The 20,790-nt window shown below is 40.0% G+C and overlaps 2 long non-coding RNA genes across 4 annotated transcripts in view; both read left to right on the forward strand.

The window, feature by feature from the left end:
• The window catches only part of LOC123851265 (uncharacterized), a 167,438-nt gene that overhangs the window by 66,578 nt on the left and 80,070 nt on the right, over nucleotides 1–20,790 (forward strand). The gene's annotated exons all lie outside the window — the stretch shown is intronic.
• On the forward strand, nucleotides 9,978–18,077 carry LOC135361762 (uncharacterized). The gene is made up of 3 exons (XR_010405677.1): nucleotides 9,978–10,098; nucleotides 13,147–13,221; nucleotides 16,680–18,077. It is a non-coding gene; the product is annotated as an uncharacterized LOC135361762 (long non-coding RNA).

The following is a 20,790-nucleotide window of genomic DNA, read 5'->3' on the forward strand; positions in this document are numbered from 1 at the left end:
ATCAATTTGAGTACACACCTAACAAAATGAAACAAAGCCATTAAGATTGAGGCAATATTATGCACTGAAAAACACTTTGAACACTGGAATCTACTCCTGACATTGAGCTAACTAGCTTGTAACCTTGGGATTCATTTTCTACTACTGTAAAATAAGGTGATTAAACAGGATCATCTCCGAAGATTTCTTCATGTTTAACAGTCTGTAATTTGAAAACAAACATAGGAAGATACTAAAAGATGGAGAGAAGGTAGATTAGAGACCTTGGGACCCAAGGCACAATACAGGGTAAGTCCTCTGGGTTGTCTTTCTGCCTCCTATAACCTAGACTTGGAAGTTGGCAACTAGCACAAATTAAAGGAAAGCCTCAAGGGCAACTGGCTGGCTCAGTGGGTAGAGCATGTGACTCTTGATTTAGGGGTCCTCAGTTTGAGCCCCACATTGGGTGTAGAGATTACTTAACAAGAAAAAAAAAAGGAAAGCCCCCAACAAAAGCCTACTCTCTTTAGCCAAAAGGGACAGCCTAGCAAGACAGACTCGTAAGCAACAAAAGCCCTACTCCAGCCAAACATGATAGAAAAAAAAACTGTGACCCCAACCCCACCCTTGTCAGTAGAGGCCAAGTGGAGAGCTCAGACTTCCACTTTTGCCAGGCTGTAATGAAGTGGCTTAACCCTCCCCCCTCACCATCACCACCAGTGTGGTATCAGAGGAAACCTAGTGGAGAGTCAGGACTTTCACAACCACTGGTAGTAATGAGGCCAGAGGTCACTCATTCCCACTCCTGTGTTGTCACTGGAGTCCACATGAGGAGTGTTAAGGCCCCTTACCCCTCCCTACCAGTGATGTATCAGCGGAGGCCTAGTAAAGAGCTGGAACTCACATCTCCACCTATAGGTAATAAAAAGCACGCCCACCTCAGGTGCCAACACAGGCTGAGTAGAGGCTGAGAGTCCAGTACCCAAATGAACTTCTTTTTTTTTTTTTTTAACATTTTATTAATTTATTTGTAAGACAGGGAGAGCACAGCAGGGGGAGCAGCAGAGAGAGAGAGAGAGAAGCAGACTCCCCACTGAGCAGGGAGCCCAATGCGGGGCTCGATCCCAGGATCCTGGGATCATGACCTGAGCCGAAGGCAGAAGCTCAACTGACTGAGCCACCCAGGTGCCCCCCCAAGTGAACTTCTACACCCCAACCGGCAATAATGAGGTAGCCACTCCCCCATCTCCTATCCTTCTCCTGCTGGAGCAGTGTCAGAGAAAGCCAGCTAAAACATAAGGTTTAAATGAGATCCATATGGTTTCCTTTGAAACACAAAAGATTTTAATCTTGATGAAGTCAAATTATCTGGGTTTTTTTTCTTTTATTGCTCATGCTTTTGGTGTCATATCTCATAATCCTTTGCCAAATCCCAAATCATGATTTCCCCCTATGTTTTCTTATAAGAGTTTTATAGTTTTAGCTTCTACATTTGGGTCTTTGATCCATTTTGAGCTAATTTTTGTATATGGTGTAAGATAAAATTCCAACTTCATTCTTCTGCCTGTGGTTATCTAGTTGTCTCATCATTTGTCGGAAAGAACATTCTTCCCCATTGAATAGTCTTGGTGCTCTTGTCAAAATCAATTGACCGTAGATGTATGATTTATTTCTGGACTATCTATTCTATTCTGTTGATCTGTATGTCTCTCCTTGTGCCAGTACCACATTGTCTTGATTATTGTTGCTTTGTAGTAAGTTTTGAAATCAGGAAGTCTGAGTCTTCCAACTTTCCTCTACTTTTTCAAGATTAATTAGGCTATTCTGGATCCCTTGCAATTCTATATGAATTTTATTTTATTTTTTATTTTCTTTAAAGAATTTTATTTATTTATCTATTTGACGGAGAGAGAGAGAGCACAAGCAGGGAGAGCAGCAGGCAGAGGGAGAGGAAGAAGCAGGCTCCCCACTGAGCAAGGAGCCTGATATGGGGCTCGATCCCAGGACCCTGAGATCATGACCTGAGCCGAAGGCAGACACTTAACCAACTGAGCCACCCAGGCACCCCTGTTTTTCCTCTTGTTAATGTAAAATGTATCACATTAATTTGTGAATATTGAATCACCCTTGCATCCCAGGAATAAATCCCACTTGATGGTGGTAAATGATTTTTTTTAATGTATTGTTGACTTTAGTTTGCTAATTTTTGTTGAAAATTTTTGCACCTATGTTAATCAGAGATATTGGTCTCTTTTTTTGTAATGTCTTCATCTGATTTTGGCATTAGGGTAATGCTGGCCTCATAGAATATACTTGGAAGCTTTGCTTCCTTTTATATTTTTGGAATAGTTTGAGAAGAATAGATATTAACTTTTCTTTAAATGCTTGGTAGAGGGCGCCTGGGTGGCTCAGTTGGTTAAGCGACTGCCTTCGGCTCAGGTCATGATCCTGGGGTCCCGGGATCAAGTCCTGCATCGGGCTCCCTGCTTGGCAGGGAGCCTGCTTCTCCCTCTGACCCTCCCCCCTCTCCTGCTCTCTCTCTCATTCTCTCTCTCAAATAAATAAATAAAATCTTTAAAAAAAATAAATAAAATAAAATAAATGCTTGGTAGAATTCACCTGTGAAGCCATTTGTTTTGTACTTTCGTTTGTTGGGTTTTTTTTTTATTATTGATTCAATTTCATCACTAGTAATCAGTCTATGCAGATTTTCTATTTCTTCCTGATTCAGTTTTGGGAAATTATATGTTTCTAGGAATTCATCCAATTTCTTCTAGGTTGTCCAATTTGTTGGCATATAATTTTTCATAATCTTCTCTTATAATCCTTTTTATTTCTGTGCTGTCAGTTGTTCTTTCTCCTCCTTTCTCCCCCACCTTTTTTCTAACCTCATTTTCTACCAGGCATCCCTGTGTACTGTGTTGCATACTGGCTTTCGTCCTATTTTTTACACACCAAGCACATTCATCTCTTAGAGTATTTGTATTTTCTGTTCCCTCTGTCCAGAATACCCTTCCTCTAGATATCTGCAAAGTTTCTTCTTGCTTTCAGGTCTCTGATAGAATGTGATGACTACCTATCAACCTAGTCACTCTCTAGCTCCTGACTCTTTCTACATAGCACTTACCAACACCATTACATATCTGTTTGCTTGTCAACTGCCTTGTTTTCTTTTTTTTTTTTAAGATTTTATTTATTTATTTGAGAGAGAGAGCACATGAGAGGGGGGAGGGTCAGAGGGAGAAGCAGACTCCCTGCTGAGCAGGGAGCCCGATGCGGGACTCGATCCAGGGACTCCAGGATCATGACCTGAGCCGAAGGCAGTCGCTTAACCAACGGAGCCACCCAGGTGCCCAACTGCCTTGTTTTCTACATCATAAGTTCCATGAGGGCAAGGATTTTGTTCACTACCAAATCCCAAGAGCCTATGTCAGTATTTGGAACATAGAAGATGCTCAGTAAATATTTGGTAAATGAATGAATTAAGATAACAGGGGAAATGGAACACTAGATTTTCCATAGAGGCTGCCAAGCAGAAAGATAAAAGTGAGAAGAACATGGAGGAAAAATCATACCGATATGCATTGAATACGCTCAAAGTGAGAGACTGCTGCCTGAGTAATAAAGGTCGTGTTCCTGCCCTCAAGTTCAGGAGTTGACAAGGTAATAGCCTGATAATATCTATAACAAAAGTAAGACAATATGCAGAAGTAATATAATTTTGTGAGACAATAGAAGAATCTGTGTTCATATTTTTAGTAAATCTTTCTACGGAATTAGAAATGAAGAGGTATAAGGAGAAAGCTTATTTTGGGGTTATATAATATGGAAGACAATTTTGGATGATGGTTATGACTATGGCTTGACATAAACTTTGGTCACATTTTCTGAGTAGTTTTGATTCCTTACTAAAGATTGTGAAAGCAAGTTTGGCCTGATTTAGCTAAAGTGACACCAACTTCCTAAGGCAGCAGTAAGCCACCTACTTCATACCAGCATAACCTACTTTTAGACTAATTTCTAGGCAAGTAGATGGTATTCTCGTGGGTGATTCTTGGATTTAGTATATCTATGACTGCTTCTGTTACCACGTTCCGGCTCAGAAATACTGGAATATTTCACAGCCTTAGGATTCAATGTCCAGTCAAGCAATAAATGTCATAGAACCTGGGCCTGGAAGATCCAGAGCCAGGATCTAGCCCAGTTTTGGAGTATATTGACCCAGATGGTTTATCAGCTTCTCTATTTGGAGAGGGGAATAATTTGACCCTGCCCTTATGTTATTTAACTTTCCTAACCTTCAGCAGTCCATTAATGATAAGGTAAAGTATAAACTCCTCCAACATCAGGGTTGATTGTACCTATGACACCTATGTTTGGTGGAATTCAGTAGTGAAGCCATATGGACCTGGGCTTTTCTTTGTGGGTAGTTTTTTATTACTAATTTGATCTATTGACTTGTTGTAGATCTATTCAAATTGTCTGTTTCTTCTTGAGTTAGTTGTGGTAGTCTGTGTTTTTCTAGGAATTTGTTCATTTCATTTAAGTTATCTTGTTTTTTGGCATACAATTGTATGCCATAGTATTCCTCTTCATAGTATTCCTCCTTATCACCTATGGCTAAACTGAACTGAATACTCCTCAAAATGGCCCAGGGTTTCCTTCCCTTTCATTTTCGCACTTGGAATGCCCTCAACTTAATCTCTACCTATTAAAATGTATTGGATATCTACTGGTACTAAAACATTCTTCATGTTCTCTAGGGAATGCATGAACAATAGGTATGATAAGGTCTTGGCTTTGGAATAGATAGCTGTCAACAATGTCAAGTGCTGCAGAGAGGTCAAAGAGACCAAGAAATGGCACTTAAATTTAACAATCTTGAAGTCAGTGTCAGCTTTGAAAAGAACAATTCCAGGACAACGTGGAAGCAGATGAGAAGAAAATAATGAGTAAGTAGAACAATACATGAGCTCCAAGAAAGCAGGGATTTTTGTCCTTTTTATTTACTTTGTTCCCCATCATGTAGACCATGCCTGGTATATTGAAAGCTCTCCATAAATATTAGTTAAATAAATGAATTAATTAATGCATTGGTAAGTGGTGGTTAAAAAAAAGTAGAGGCAATGGGAGTAATAAAGGAGAAACTAGAATAATGCTGTAGTTGAAGAAAGGCACAAGTTGAACATGCTTTTAGGGGGAGGACTCCAGTGGAAAAGTGAAAAATCAAAGATGTTAAAAAAAAAAAAAGATGGTAAAAGAGTTGGGGTGCCTGGATGGCTCAGTCGGTAGAGCATGCAGCTCTTGACCTCAGGATCATGTGTTCGAGCCCCATGTTGGGTGGGGGTAGAGATTACTTTTTAAAAAAAGATGTAGGGCGCCTGGGTGGCTCAGTCGGTTAAGCGACTGCCTTCGGCTCAGGTCATGATCCTGGAGTCCCGGGATCGAGTCCCACATGGGGCTCCCTGCTCAGCAGGGAGTCTGCTTCGTCCTCTGACCCTATCCCCTCTCATGTGTTCTCTCTCTCTCATTCTCTCTCTCTCAAATAAATAAATAAAATCTTAAAAAAAATTTTTAAAAATTAAAAAAATTTAAAAAGATGTAAAATAGGGAAAACTGATGCAACATTATCATTAAAGCAATAGGAAAAGGTCACAAATAGTAGAATAGGAAGAGGTAAATCCCACTTAATGTATAAATAGGCTCATTTGCAACTCTTCGCAAAAAAAATTATTCCTCATTATGGGTTCCCTATTCCCATTAACTGTATGAAAATCCACTCAAGCACCGAAGCTAAAACTCCGGTTTTCTTTAACACCTCCTTCTCTTTCGTCTTGCTGTTTAAAGGAAAAGAAAGTTATCTCAGTTCCACTTCTGTAATGCTCCATTTCCACTCCCATCTTCGATCCCCATGGCTCTACCCTAGATAAGCCATTCAACATTTTTTTGACTGAAATATTGATGAAGGATAGTTGGAAGGCAGGCAGGGTCAAGGGTCCCCCACACTAAGAGAAAACCACCCTTAAAAGGATTTTACACCACCCTGAAGGGAGCCCCCCACCCTTTCCCACGTGATAGATAGGTGTCAAAAACCTGATTGGATGACAGGCGCAGGGAGGGTTAATCAGATGAAAACAGCCCACTAACAAGCCCATAAAACCCCCTAGACTTAGAAACTCTGGTGGCAACCTTCTTGGGTCCCTTCCTCTTGGAGAGCTTTGTACTCTAAACTTTACTATCACTCACTAAACCTTGCTTTGCTGCCCACCACTCTGTCAGGTCTACCTCTTCATTCTTTGAAGCGGTGTGATCAAGAACCACGGGCACCACCGACAGAGGAAAAAATCCTGTAACAATATTTTAATGATTTTCTGACTATACTCTGAATTCAGTAGCTTTCAGCTCTCAGTCCCTTCTTTATATTGCTACCAGAACTATGGTCTTAGGGGCAACTGGGTGGCTCAGTCATTAAGCGTCTGCCTTTAGCTCAGGTCATGATCCCAGGGTCCTGGGATAATTGGGCTCCCTGCTCCACGGGAAGCCTGCTTCTCCCTCTCCCACTCCCCCTGCTTGTGTTCCCTCTCTCACTATGTCTCTCTCTGTCAAATAAATAAATAAAATCTTAAAAAAAGAAAAAAGAAAAAGAACTATGGTCTTAAAACACAGATATGATCATACCATTTTCCTCTATACACAGTATTGGCAAATATGTAGGAAAACAAGCAGCCTTATCCACTATTGGTGAACGTTACTAGATACCAGCTTTTTAGAGGGCAGTTTAGCAATACTTGTTAGGGCAAATTGGTATTATCAAAATTTTAACAATAGTTATCTCCAGGGTTGTGGAATTATGTAAGACTAACTTTCTACTTCTCACAGTATTTCTCACTACTTCTTAATAGTATTTAGTATTTAAGTGTTTATAATATCAATTTATATTTTTCAGTTTGAAAAAATGAAGACACAAAAATGGAAAAAATTACCTTTCTTTGACGGATTCACACTTATTAGGTCAACATTCAAGGCTGTTTAAAATGAGTCCCTAACCTAGTTCACTCCACCATTCCCATTTTTCACCCAGGACCGTCCCAGGTAGTGCTTTTCACTTTTCTGTGTCTCTGATATTCCTCTAACTAGAATGCCTTCCTCTTCTCCTTTATTAATCAAAACAGTACTCATCTTCCCAGAACAACTTAGGAGTCACTTCCCTTTCTCTGTGAAGCTTGTCCTCCCATCTGGTTTAAATTGCTCCTCCTTGGTGCTGAGAGGGTAGTTTGTTTACACCTCTAACAGAGCACAGCTTGGCTTGCATTGTTGTTACTTGTGTCTGATGTCTCCCTTGCCATCTTTTATTCTCCATTTTATTTGCCTTTTCTGTGAAATAAATGTTAATTTCAAAATATAACTCAGATTGCTGTATGTTCCATACATAAATCCACACTTAAATTACACAGTTTTTAGAGATGCATAGCTCAGCCATGTGGGCAATTTCCTTCAAGTCACAAAATGCTAGTATTTGAAGAGAGTGCAGGAATTAATTAAACATGTCTGTAGATGCCTGGTGTTTACTCTCTGACAATGAGCCGGAATTATTACCTCACTTTAAGCCTTTCTCTGGTGATTTGTTTACAGAGAGTTGTGCTAAATAGCTGAATTGTTGTCATGACCCTTTGCCTAGATCTTTTCAAAACAGTCATTAGACTTGAGTTTTACATAACAAACACACACACACATACACACACACACAATCTCAGAGAGACAAACTGAAAACAATTCTTAGAATTTTAAGCTTGCACTGTGTTAAGATTAGATTTATAGTAATGGGCATAGCCCATAATTTTGTAACTCAACAATAATTAAATGTGGCCACTTATAAGTGCTGAAGTGTCTGTGGTTGCCAAACTGTGATAAAGTGTAAAATTAACTAATTACCTTACATGAATTTGATCAATAAGGCTCCTTTCAATAAACCAAAGAATTAACTACTTTTTGCTGTTTTGGTGACTACACAGTTTCAGGTCCCCAAGTGGGAGTAGCTCTTAAAGCAAAAGTGGCAGCCCCATTATCATTTGTAAATTTCCACTAACAAGCCAGCCTGGCAGTGTCTGTTGGCTGCGCAGGCTGTGACCTTTCTCACAGCATAGTATTTGTCATTGTTTTGTTTATGAGCATCTATATATGCCGTGGAAGTTCTGGGGAGAGAGTTTCAAAAAAAGAAAACAAACTAAGAAGGAAATCAAAAGCAAGAAGCCAGAAATTACTTCTTTAGCCCTTTCTTTATGATCTCAGGACTTTAGGGACCTTGAAAGATTGATTTCCTCTCACTCAAGTTTCTTATAAAATTAGCTTTGGCTCATACATTTGTAACACAGTAGTTAATGTTACAAGATAAGCAGTATAGGGGAAATGTATCTGAGGGGAAAATCAAGTGCTGGAAGCTCAAGAGACACTTATAAGGTCACAGAACAAAGCTGGTAAGTAAAGTGGTCCCACTATAGACCTGCAAATAGCAAAGGGTCTGCTTCAGGTTAATTTCAGTGTATCTTTCATCACATTTCACTTTTCTTCTCAGCTGGTATTAAATATAAGTGGACCTACTCAAACCTGTTCTTTGAGTCTTTTGAATTACTCAGTCGAAGAGCAATCATGATTTAAGTTGAGAAATTTGAACTTTGTTTTAGCATCCACTTCCCTAGAATGGTCCCAGAGACTGTACTAGCCACAGCAATGAGTGTATTAACTGGGAATTCATGTTCACAGTTACTTATGTCATTTCAAGAAATTAAATGTACTTTTGGATAAGCACCATTGGATATCTGAGCTGGAAGGAATATTACAGTCTTTTAATTCAATCCTCTTCCTTTATAGAAAGGGTTTCTAGGGCTCAGAACGGCTCCTAAAGATGAAGCAGTTTGCTTAGGAGCAGAGCTGGAATTAGAAGCAGGTGTCTCAGCTAATCTAGATTCCTAATCTAGAGCTCTTTATACTCACAGTGAGTAAACGCCAGAATAATTTCTCACTTATACAGTCAGAGAAAGTCTCTGTGAATTAATTAATCTTTTTATTTGGATATGTTAATGTTTTAAAATATGCAGAAGACTCATTTCAATATATGTCAGCACTGGGAAAATACTCACAGATAAACTGCCTTAAGAAACATCTTAGAGGGGCGCCTGGGTGGCTCAGTTGGTTAAGCATTTGCCTTCAGCTCAGGTCGTGATCCCTGGGTCCTAGGATGGAGCCCTGAGCAGCCCCCCCCCCGCCCCCCAGCGAGGAGTCGGCTTCTCCCTCTCCTTTTACCCCTCCCCCTCCCTCTGCTCCTGCTTTCTCTCTCTCTCTCAAATAAATAAATAAAACCTTTTAAAAAAAAAAAAGCATCTTAGAGATGCCTTCTAAAATGGTTTGATGGGGGGGCGCCTGGGTGGCTCAGTCAGTTAAGCGTCTGCCTTCGGCTCAGGTCATGATCCCAGGGTCCTGGGATTGAGTTCCGCATCGGGCTCTCTGCTCTGCGGAGAGCCTGTTTCTCCCTCTCCCTCTGCTCTTCTCTCTCTCTCTGTCAAATAAATAAATAAAATCTTAAAAAATAAATAAATAAAAATAAAACAGTTTGATGGGACTGGCCAGTAAAACTGTCCAATAAACCACAAATTATAAACTTTCAAGAGAACATGAACTGGGACTATTACATTTCTACCTGATTATCAAAATGCTGTGTTAATCAACTTCATCAAAATTCCCTTCAAGTCAGCCATATCACTGAGGTTCCTCTCTGTGGATGCAACACTTCACTGGCAAGTTCTGAGGGGTACAGAATTCCTGTGAAACACACAAGGCTACTTATCCTCACCTCCTCTTAGTATCTCTTCCCCTAAGACATGGACTTGGCATTTCCCAAGTGTGTCACTTAGAGTGTTAATTTAGATTTGAAAAAATGGTTCCATGATCAAGTAAATTTAAGAAATAGAGTTAACTTAGTTTCTTTTATTATGCTAATTTGATTTATTCATTCAGAAATATTTCTTCAGTGCCTACTATGTGTCAGGCACTGTTTTAGGTGCTTAGGATACAGAAGCAAAGGACACAAATCTCTGCTTTCATGAAGCTCATAGACAATATGAGGTAGGTAGCTTTTTTGTGTGCTGAATTATTATTTTTTTAAATATTTGAGGGGGGAGGGGCAGGAGAGGGACATAGAGAATCTCAAGCAGACTCCCCACTGATCACTGAGTCCAATGTGGGGCTCAGTCCCATGACCCTGAGATCATGACCTGAGCCTAAAATCGAGTTGGACACTCAGGCGCACTTCTGCTGAATTAATTCTTAAGTTAAATTCCCAGAAATGGGACAATGAATTGCATAATTAATAATTTGCAATAATAATAAGTGCTACGAAAGAAAAATCAAAGTAGTATTGGAAGATATAATAGGAGAATTTATTAGGGACTTACTACCTTGTGGAGGGTTGCTCCCAATGAGATTCTGAATCTGGCTGTGGGTAAAGAGAACTTGGTATTTTGAAAACCCCTCTTGATGTTTCTGGTCTCTTCCACAGCCCTCCCTTCCTTCTGTGAGAACCCTACACCACACCCTGGAGCTCCACTGGGGCAGAGCAAAACCCCAGCACAGCCAGCTACTGTGGCCTCAGGCTCTTCTTCCCACCCGCAAATGTTCTAGATGAGCAACAAACAACAATTGGCCCTGAAAGGAGAGCCAAGTGACAGAAATTTAAGCATGAAAGAGTGACTCAAGACTCTCACCATTAAAGACTGACATTTTCTTTTAAACTTGACATCTAAGCAAACTTTTTCTGAAATGTAAAAAATATTCACTTTTTTGTCAAAAACCATGAAAGTGCTCATACCCTTTGATTCAGCAATCCCATTCCTGGGAATTTCACTTGAGAATTAATTCAACAGAAAAGTAAAACTACAGGGGCGCCTGCGTGGCTCAGTCGTTAAGCGTCTGCCTTCGGCTCAGGTCATGATCCCAGGGTCCTAGGATCCAGCCCCGCATCAGGCTCCCTGCTCCGTGGGAAGCCTGCTTCTCCCTCTCCCACTACCCCTGCTTGTGTTCACTCTCTCGCTGTGTCTCTCTCTGTCAAATAAATAAAATCTTAAAAAAAAAAAGAAAGTAAAACTACATACACCAAGTTGGTCATTGTAATGTTAAGTGTAATAGTAAGGAGGAAAAAAGCAAACAATCTAAATATTCTGCAGTTGGGAAGCTATTAGATTGTGGTATATTAACTTGTGGCCCTTATGTAAATGGTGGAAAAATATGAATGAAGTAATGGTAAAATTATATGCTAAGGAATGCAAACTGTATAAAAATGGGTATGTGAAACACAGATGGCAAGGTAAAATGGAAAAGTGGAGTCAATTTGCTGGGGTAGTAGTACAACAGGATAGAAGCCCATCATGAATTGGCCTATGCAGACAGGAGAAAATTCATTGGCTCAAATAACCAAGCCTTAGGTAGAACAGGGGTGGCACTGGCTTCAGGGATGTCTTGAAAGAGGAACACAAATTGTCATCAGGACTTTATATCCCTCTCTTTCCACTTCTCTCTGCAGGGAAGCCTTTTTTCTCTCAATCTAGCTTCTTCCCAAGATGAGATCCTCATCTTCCCACAATATGTTTAGATCACTGTAAACTCATATTCTTGTATCTTCCAACTAGGATGAGTTTAAGAGCAATTTAAGAACTTGAGTTTAAGAACAATTCTGGGAATGGGTTGTGATTGGCCTGGCTTCAGTCATGTGCCCATCCCTGGGCCAATAATGGCCAGGTTATCATGATTGGTACCCACCTATCAGTGTACCATATGGTCAAGGAATCTGGGTCATTTAAGAAGACAGTCACTTCTGGGGCACCTGGATGGCTCAGTCCATTGAGCATCTGACTCTTGATTTCAGCTCAGGTCATGATGATCAGAGTTATGAGATCAAGCCCCATGTCAGGCTCCACGCTCAGCACGGAATCTGCTTGAGATTCTCTCTCTCTCCGTCACCCTCTGCCCCTCCCCCCAAACGCATTCAAGTTTTCTCTCTCTCTAAAAAGAAAAAAAAGAAGGAGGAGGAGGAAGTGGAGGAGGGGGAGGAGGGGAAGAAGAAGGAGAAGAGGAAGAAGAAGACAGTCAATTCTGTGTTAGGATCCTGTGTCTAGAAGAAGAGGGAAGCATTTCCCTAAAAGGAGAGAGGTGCTGCTCTCAATGGAAATTAATTTGCCTATTGTTCAATTTAATCTTTTAGAAAAATATCTTATTCTCTTAGTACTACTCCCAATAGCAGTTTGTGATTTTCTGATGCAGTGTGTTTTACTATAAGGCCACATAGAACAGCAGAAAGAGCACTACACTGAATGCCGGGAAAATGGATTCTCCTAGTTCTAACATGATTCAGCTGTGTCCTTGGACTAGTTCTTAAACTTCTCTGGATTTCAGTTTGTCTCAAAATGGTGTCATCTCCATGAGGGCAGGAACCAAGTCTGTCCAAAATGGAGATTTGCACTTGGTAACAACCTCTGGGGCTTGGGTTGGATAGAAGAAGCCGAACTGTGATATGGTTGCAACAAAGGCTTCAGATAGTCATGGGGAGCCCTAGACTGAGGATGATCTTTCAGAATTGTCACAAATTTCACCAAGTTGACCTACTTTATATCCCCATTATAGACTAGATGTGCACTGTCCATAGGAAGGGACCTTAAACTTGGGTGAAGCAGTTTCCTGGGTCTCAGGCAACCCCTGGAGAAGGATTCAGCTGAGAACTGATGGCAGCCAATACCCCCAGCTGCTGGAAGAGGGAGTGCCTTGGTCCTGAAAGAGGATATCTGGGCAGCACACTGTGACATCTACTATAATCAGTATATTCATAGCACCAATAGGTACAGTGCTTGGCACAGGGTAGGTACTTATTAATTATTTGTTAAATGAATAAACTATGCGAAAAGGAAGGTGTGGAGAGGTGCCTGGTGGCTCAGTCAGTTGGATATCCAACTCTCGGTTACAGCTCAGGTCATGATCTTATGGGTCGTGGGATTGGCCCATGTCAGGCTCCGTGCTAGGTGGGGAGTCTGCTTGAAGATTCTCTCCCTCTGCCCCTCCCCCTACCCATGCGCGCGCTCTCTCTCTCAAATAAATAAATAAATCTTTTTTTTTTTTTTTTTAAAGGAAGGTGTGGATTAGATAATCCCTCTTGGCAATATTGCATACATCTATTTGTCTCCCGGAGGATGTGTGGAGAAGGTGATTAATCAAAATCCTCACAGTTTTTGTTATTGTTCTTTTTAAATAAAGGAGTGGGAATAGAACTAGGAGAAGAACGTTTACTAAAATTAATGTTGACTGACCTGTTTGGCTAGAGAGCATAAAGCATTCTTTGTGATTAACAGTAGAAAACATTAAGGAGGCAATTACTATAGATATTACATAGAGTCACACTGTGCTGTCCAATACAGTCGCCACTAGCCACAGGAGGCTATTTCATTTAAATGAAATAAAATAAAAAATTCATTTCCTCAATTACACTATTCACATACCAAGTGCTCAGTATCCATATGTGGCTACTAGCAATCACATTCAACGTGCCGAATATTTCCATCATCACAGAGAGTTCTAGTGAACAGTAGTGGTCTACACTGAGTAGTTGTGTTCTTTACTTCCATTCAATAAAAATCTAATTTACTCTCATGAATTCTGCTGCTCATTATAGTGAGATGGCTGAAACTGGAGCCAAAACTTTGAAGGGCTTGGGTTTGAAAAGGATTGCCCTGTATCCACATTTTTTCTTAGAAATCCAAGTAGTGGGGCGCCTGGGTGGCTCAGTCAGTTAAGCGTCTGCCTTCAGCTCTGGTCATGATCCCAGGGTCCTGGGAAAGTGTCCCGCATCAGGCTCCTTTCTCAGCAGGGAGCTTGCTTCTCCCTTTGCCTGCCACTCCCCCCTGCTTGTGCTCTCTCTCTCTCTCTCTCTGACAAATAAATAAATAAAATCTTAAAAAAAAAAAAAAAGAAATACAAGTAGCACAGGCAGTATTAAAATGGAATATTTGTTGTAATTTTATCCTGCTCCTGTCAATCTGGATCATCTGGATGTAACCAGGACTAACGGCCCTGGGCTTCCAAAGTGTGCTCTGCTCCTGGCTCCCCACAGCACAGGAGGCATGAGTGCTCCTTCAAGCCTCAAACTGTCCAGATTTAGACATTCAACAACCAGATTTTCAAAAGAATAAGTCAACTTTTTACTATCCTCCCAAAGATTAACTTTTTATTCTCTTAGTATCCGTATCAGAGGTAAGCATATTTGATGTGTTTCAATCTACTGTAGTTATTTTTCTTATACAAACTGTTCCATCATTGGCCATTTGGAGCATCTTCAAATTGGCTCTAAAGTCCTTTTGAAATGACCTCAGCAGTCTTTGATAATTTCTTTACTGTCTGATATAACAATATGTACCCATTTTCTAATCTATTTGTTTTGATACTCCTCTGCGAAGACACCAGTCACTCATGACTGTGCAGTCCCAGAACCGAGATATTTTTTATATAAGAACATAGAGGGGTGCTTGGGTGGCTCTGTCAGTTGAGCGTTGGACTCTTGATTTTGGCTCAGGTCACAATCTCAGGGTTGTGAGATTGAGCCCCACATCAGGCTCTGCTTGGTGTGGAACCTGCTTAAGATTCTCTCTCGCCTTCTCCCCCTTGCCCCTCCTCCCCAATCATGCTCTCTCTCAAAAAAATTAAAAACTTAAAAAAAAAAAAGAACATAGAGATGCAGTCCTTGTATCTTCAATATATTATGAATGATTCATATTCACTCATTTTTTAAACAAATAGTTATTGAGAATTGGCAATGTATCAGGCACTAGTATAGTTCTCAATCCAGCAGGAAAAACAATAAAAATTATGTAAATAATTACATGTACTGGTTATATGCAAGCATGTAGTACTGAAAAGCACTATAAAAGAAAAGGAGAGGGCACTGAGAATATATGACACCTAGTCAGAAGGGTTGGGGAAGGCTTTCCTGAAAAAGTCAGAGAGAAGCTTGAAATGCGAAGGGTAAGTAGGATGATGCAAAGGAGTAGAGACAGAATAGCATGTGCAAAGTCTGGAGGTGGAAAATACCACATTCAGGAAACTGAAAGGCTTGCATGAGTTGGACTGTGGTGAGGACGAAAAGGTACACGATGGAGCTGGAAATGCATGCGGAGGTCAAATCATTCAGAGCCTCGTGGATCAGGTTAAGGATTTTAGACTTCATCCTAAAAAGGATGGGAAGCCACTGGAGTGTTTTAAGAGAGAAACGACATGGTCAGATTTCCATTTTTATGAGGCCACTGTACCTGTTGTGTGGAAAATGAACTGGTAGGGGCAAGAATGAAAATGAAAATTGGGTGGGGCACCTGGGTGGCTCAGTCGTTAAGCGTCTGCCTTCGGCTCAGGTCATGGTCCCAGGATCATGGGATCGAGCCCCGCATCAGGCTTCCTGCTCAGTGGGAAGCCTGCTTCTCCCTCTCCCACTCCCCCTGCTTGTATTCCTTCTCTCACTGTGTCTCTGTCTGTCAAATAAATAAATGAAATGTATTTTTTTAAGATTTTATTTATTTATTTGGCAGAGAGAGAGCAGGAGAGCACAAGCAGTGGGAGCAGCAGAGGGAGAAGGAGAAACGGGCCCCCTGTCGAGCAGGGAGCCCGATGCGGGGCTCGATTCAGGACCCTGGGATCATGACCTGAGCTAAATAAATAAAATCTTAAAAAAGAAAATGAAAATTGGGGGTTATTGCCGGTGAAAAATTGTAGCGGTTTGAACTTAGGTGACAGCCATGAAAATAGAAGTAGATAGATTCAAGAGATTTACAGACAACCAAAAGCCAACTTTGTGCTTACTTGGAAAACAACAGAAGCATTCTCCCTAAACCGAGTGTTTTTAACTGAGTGTCTTTTTTACGGGAGTAGAGATAGAACAGCATGTTCAAAGGTCTGGCAGTGGGAAATACTTTGTCACATTCAAGGAACTGAGAGTCCTGCTTGAGGTGGCCTGTGGTAAGAGAAGACAGGGCATGTGTTGAAGTTGGAAAGTCAGTAAGTCCAGAAGTAGTGAACAGAAAGTGAGGCAGTGGAGACCAGGGAGACAGGCAGAGTGGCTGCTCAGGGAGCAGGATAGAGTGCTAGTGATCTGTGCTTACCGAAGTGCTCAGCCCCACCTGCTTCCCTCCAAGAGGGCAGCATAGGGATTCTTCACTGCTACCTTCAGGGTAGCGCTGTAGACAAACTAGACCTTCGTGAATGCCTCCTGAGATCGCTGGGCTGAGGGACCTTGCTTCTTCCTAGCCCTCACTGGAAGTTGGTGACTTAGCAGTGCATTTTTCAGTTCTTCACAAGACATCCCCACATTTGACTTCATTCATACCAGCACGGGATGAACTTGGCATTGTTTTTCCAGGAATGGGATGAGTGTAAGAACCTCTACTCTCTCCAGGCCAGCCCTCCTGTGGTGAAATCCGCTGCACATAGGCCAGAAAACCAGCTTATCACAGGGTGCAGTTTGTGGTTAGGAATGGAGAAAAGCTAACCTGATAGTTGAACAAGACCCTGACCTCATTACCCAGTATCCTGCCCAAGAGAGTTAACAAAGGAAGTAGCAGTGTAGACCTAAGAACCGCAATTTCATACACCTAACTAATGCCTGATTTCCTGTCCCACAGAAGCTTGCGCCCTGGGAAGGTGACTTGAAGTCCATTTCCTGGAACAAAGGCACACAGCAGTCCTGCTTCGTGAGCTGCCAAGTAAAATTGTCAGCATGTATTTAAGAAAACCAGGCCAGTCTGGCTGGGTTTATTGAGAATAGCTATATGAGACAAAGAGGAAAAGTTTTCGTTCAGTTCATTCACAGATATTTATTGAGTGCCCATCATGGCCAAGTCTTGTTCTAGCTGGTAAGCCTACAGAAATGAGCCAAGCAGACAAAACACTTGCCCTCACAAAGCTTACATTCTAGTGGGGGGGAGATAGACAATAAAGATAACAGACAAAATATGTATATATTAGGAGGTGGTAAATGCTAAAGCTTCAGTTAGCATAAAAAGGTATATGTAGGACATTTTTAGGACACAAAATGGGTGTTGGTAAAGAGCATGGATAAGGTGAGTATTAGTTATTATAGTAGATGTAGAGTGATCATTGAAGAGCTTCGGGAGGTGATATTTAAGCTAAAACCTGAAAGATGAGGAACCAGCCTTGTGAAGAGTGAGCGAGAGGGAGAGAGAAATGTTACAAAGGCCTGAGTGAGACAAGAACTTGGAGTGCTCAAAAGACAGAAAGAAGGCCAATTTCTACAGTGCACTAAGCTAGGGGAGAGATCCTAAACACGAGACCTGGGAGGCAGGCATGCCGTGATAAGGAACGTGGGTTTTTCTTAACTCACTCTGCTCATTATGGCACAATTATCTCTTCTACTGTAACACTGCCCACTCAGAATTCACTGGCCAACACGGCTGCCTGGCCTTACCTCAGAGAGAGGACAGCTTAAGAAAGTCCCAAGAATGGCCAGAAACAGACGTAATAAAAACCATGCTCTAAAGTTCATACACAACACTCCTTGGGGAGCTTCTGGGATTTGCACTCAGGTTCTTTACTTTCCTGTTAAATACCCTTTTAATAAATTTCCTTATCTGATTTCCAAGCCCACAGCAGATTACAAGGGTAGGGAAGGGCAGGCACTCTGCTCAGTTGACATTTTAATTCAGTGAGTCATTTTGCTTGGAAACCACCTTTCCCCGTGACTGACCTCATCCTGTACCAAAGGACTCCAGGATTCATCTGAACACCCTCATGACATGTACATTTACTGTGCCATGATGTAGTGGTAAGAACACTGATACACATTAGTCCTGGACACAAATCTTGACTTCAACATTCATAATTCTACGTCCCATGGATTGTGAATGATTTAAGGACGTTGTGTCTTAGCTTTGAATCACCCGTAACCCATCCCCCTACTCCAAGCCTGGGATAATGCTAGTCATGTAATAGTGCTTGACAAATGGATCTTGAATGAATAAATGAAAGTATGATTTGATAAGTTCCCCTCTCTGATCCTCAACTGTCTCATCTAAAAAGGATGGGCTTCCTTGGAATGTTAAATAGCAATATACGTAGAAAGCACAATATAAAGTATAATGTATGATATAAATGCAAGGTATTTTGCTACTCAGGGTTGAATCAGAGGTGTCTTTCAAAGGGTCAAGGGAACCTTTAGGTCCTTGTGTCTACGACTTGAAGTAGTTGCCACTAGATGGCAATGTTTTCTGAAGGCACATGAAGCCATTTTTGAGTCTACCCTAGTGGCCTTCAAACTGGGGGTTCTCATACCACTAGGAATACAGAATGCTTTCCCAGATGTGCTCAAGCATGGATAGCTTTGAGGAAATCAGTTTTCCAGTCGGCAACGTCTATGTGTCTTCTTTCCTAAAACTAACCCGCTTGGGAAGGTACCTGTGTTCATAATAGCCCTACTCCCAACTTTTAAAAAACAAAGACGTAGCCATTATTCATCCCAAATCATATTTTATGGCACAACCAGGTGAATAATATCCATCAGGGAATCAAACAAAGGGGAAGTCTCCTTCACTGATTAACAAGGAACCAGTCTTTCCTTATCTTTTACATACTTCTGTGAAGAGTGAAACTTGGCTTTAGAAATGGGGTATTTTGGCTCATGTTGTTATGGTCTAAAAGAAAATATATGGTACAGTGGGGTAGTGGGGATAAGGTTTCTTCCATCCCCTAGGAATTATCAAAGAAAGCATTTACCTTGAGGAAGTAAAGCACAGAGGGCGTTTTTTAAAAAATTCTAAACAGTTTTTTCACATTCTTAAATCTAATTCTTTTCATCTATTCTCAATACTCATTCCAAAATCATTAGCAGGAAAGAAATATGTTGGAATGGACAAAGCAGTTGATTATTTGATTTTTAAATTTTTATTTATTAAATTTTTAATTAATTCATTAATTTAGTTGATTTTTTCAGATGTAGCTAAAATATTTTTTAGAATAACCAGATTCTTCATGACCCACTAGCTAAAACCAAGTTTTTACATGATCTCTTTCAAATTTGGTACATAATTCAATAAGATAGTTACTAATGATTTTTATCAAATCATATAAAATATTTACTCTACTATTAATGATTTGTATTTTTAGTTTATCTTATTTAATTTTATTTAATGTTATCTACTTCCCATTAGCAAAAAAAATTATATATTATGTGCAATTACAATTAATTTTTACAATCTATACCTTTCTATTTCATTAAATCATGGGAAAAGTTTTATCATAATGTCTAATGAAATAATGGTGCTATTTCTGATTTTTATACTTGAGATTTATTTATTGTCAAAAGCGGAACCTCAGAGTCTGAAACAGGTAAATAGTTACATTTGATCAAAGAAATATCAGGATTTGTATCATATTCCTTGCTTTATAAATAGCTTATAATTTGGCCATGCATGACATTGCAATATAACAAATGAAGAATAGGTAATGAAGAATAGCATATTGATTTGTTACTTTGATTTTCTAAATTTAAAAATTGATTAAGAAAGAGATAAATGAATTATACTAAATCTACCTTAAATTAATCTTGACCACTTCTAATCCTTATAACAACCCTTGAAATAGGTCCTATTATTTCCCCCAGAGAGGTTAAGTAATTTATCCATAGTCATAAAAGCAAAAAAAGGCCTCTGAGCAAGCCAACATAAATGTCACCATTGCTGTGTATTAAACTTAGGCAAGTTATACTTTATATATTCCAGTGTTACACAATAAAATAAGCTTGACCACATGGTTTCCAAGCTCACAGCAAAATAGGAGAAAACTAGAAGTCGGGGAGCAGTATCTACTAGAGACAAACATTTTGACATTAGTGAGAAATGACAGTCAACAACCTAATAGGTTGAGTTTGGCCTCAACTTATTTATTTACTTATTTATTTACTGCCTTACAGAGAACTGTCTAGGACCTCCAACACAGTGTTCAATAGGTGGGACTAGAGTGGGCATTCTTGCCTTGTTCTTGATCTCAGGGGGAAACCATTCAAACTTACACCATTTTTTTTTTTCAATCTTACACTATTAAGCATGATGCAGCATTAAACTTTCTGACGTTAAAACTTATGTTCCTGGTATAAACCCCACTTGGTCATAATGCATTATCCATTTTATATATTATTGGATTCAATTTGCTAATATTTTGTTAATAATTTTACATCATGTTCATGAGGGTTATTGGTCTGTAGTTTTCTTGTGATATTCTTGATGGTTTTGGTATCAGGGTGATGCTGACTTCACAGAATATGTTGGAAAACATCCCTCTTCCTTCATTTTCTGGAAAACTTTGTGTAGAATTGGTATTATTTCTCCTTAAATATCTGGTAGGTTTCTCAGTAAAACCATCTGGACCTAGCATTTTCTTTGTGGAAGGGTTTTCAACAACAAATCAATTTCTTTAGTAGGTATAAAGCTAAGTTACATATCTTCTTTTGAATGACGTTGGTACTTTGTGTCTTTAAAGAAACATGTGCATTTTATCCATGTTGTCAAAATTATTGGCAAAAAAGTTGTTTATAATATTATCTTATGATGCTTTTAATGTCTATAAGTTCTATAATGATATTTTTCTCTCTCATTCCTGACATTGGCAATTTGTGCCATTGCTCTCTCTCTTTTTCCCCACAATGAATCTGGTTAGAGGTTTATCAGTTTCATTCTTCTCTCAAAGAACCAGCCTTTGGTTTCATGATTTTCTCTATTATTT

The sequence above is a fragment of the Mirounga angustirostris genome, unplaced genomic scaffold (genome assembly GCF_029215605.1).
Source record: "Mirounga angustirostris isolate CCGP_5_RB_7025 unplaced genomic scaffold, mMirAng1.0.hap1 SCAF_10, whole genome shotgun sequence".
Classification (NCBI taxonomy): Eukaryota; Metazoa; Chordata; class Mammalia; order Carnivora; family Phocidae; genus Mirounga; species Mirounga angustirostris.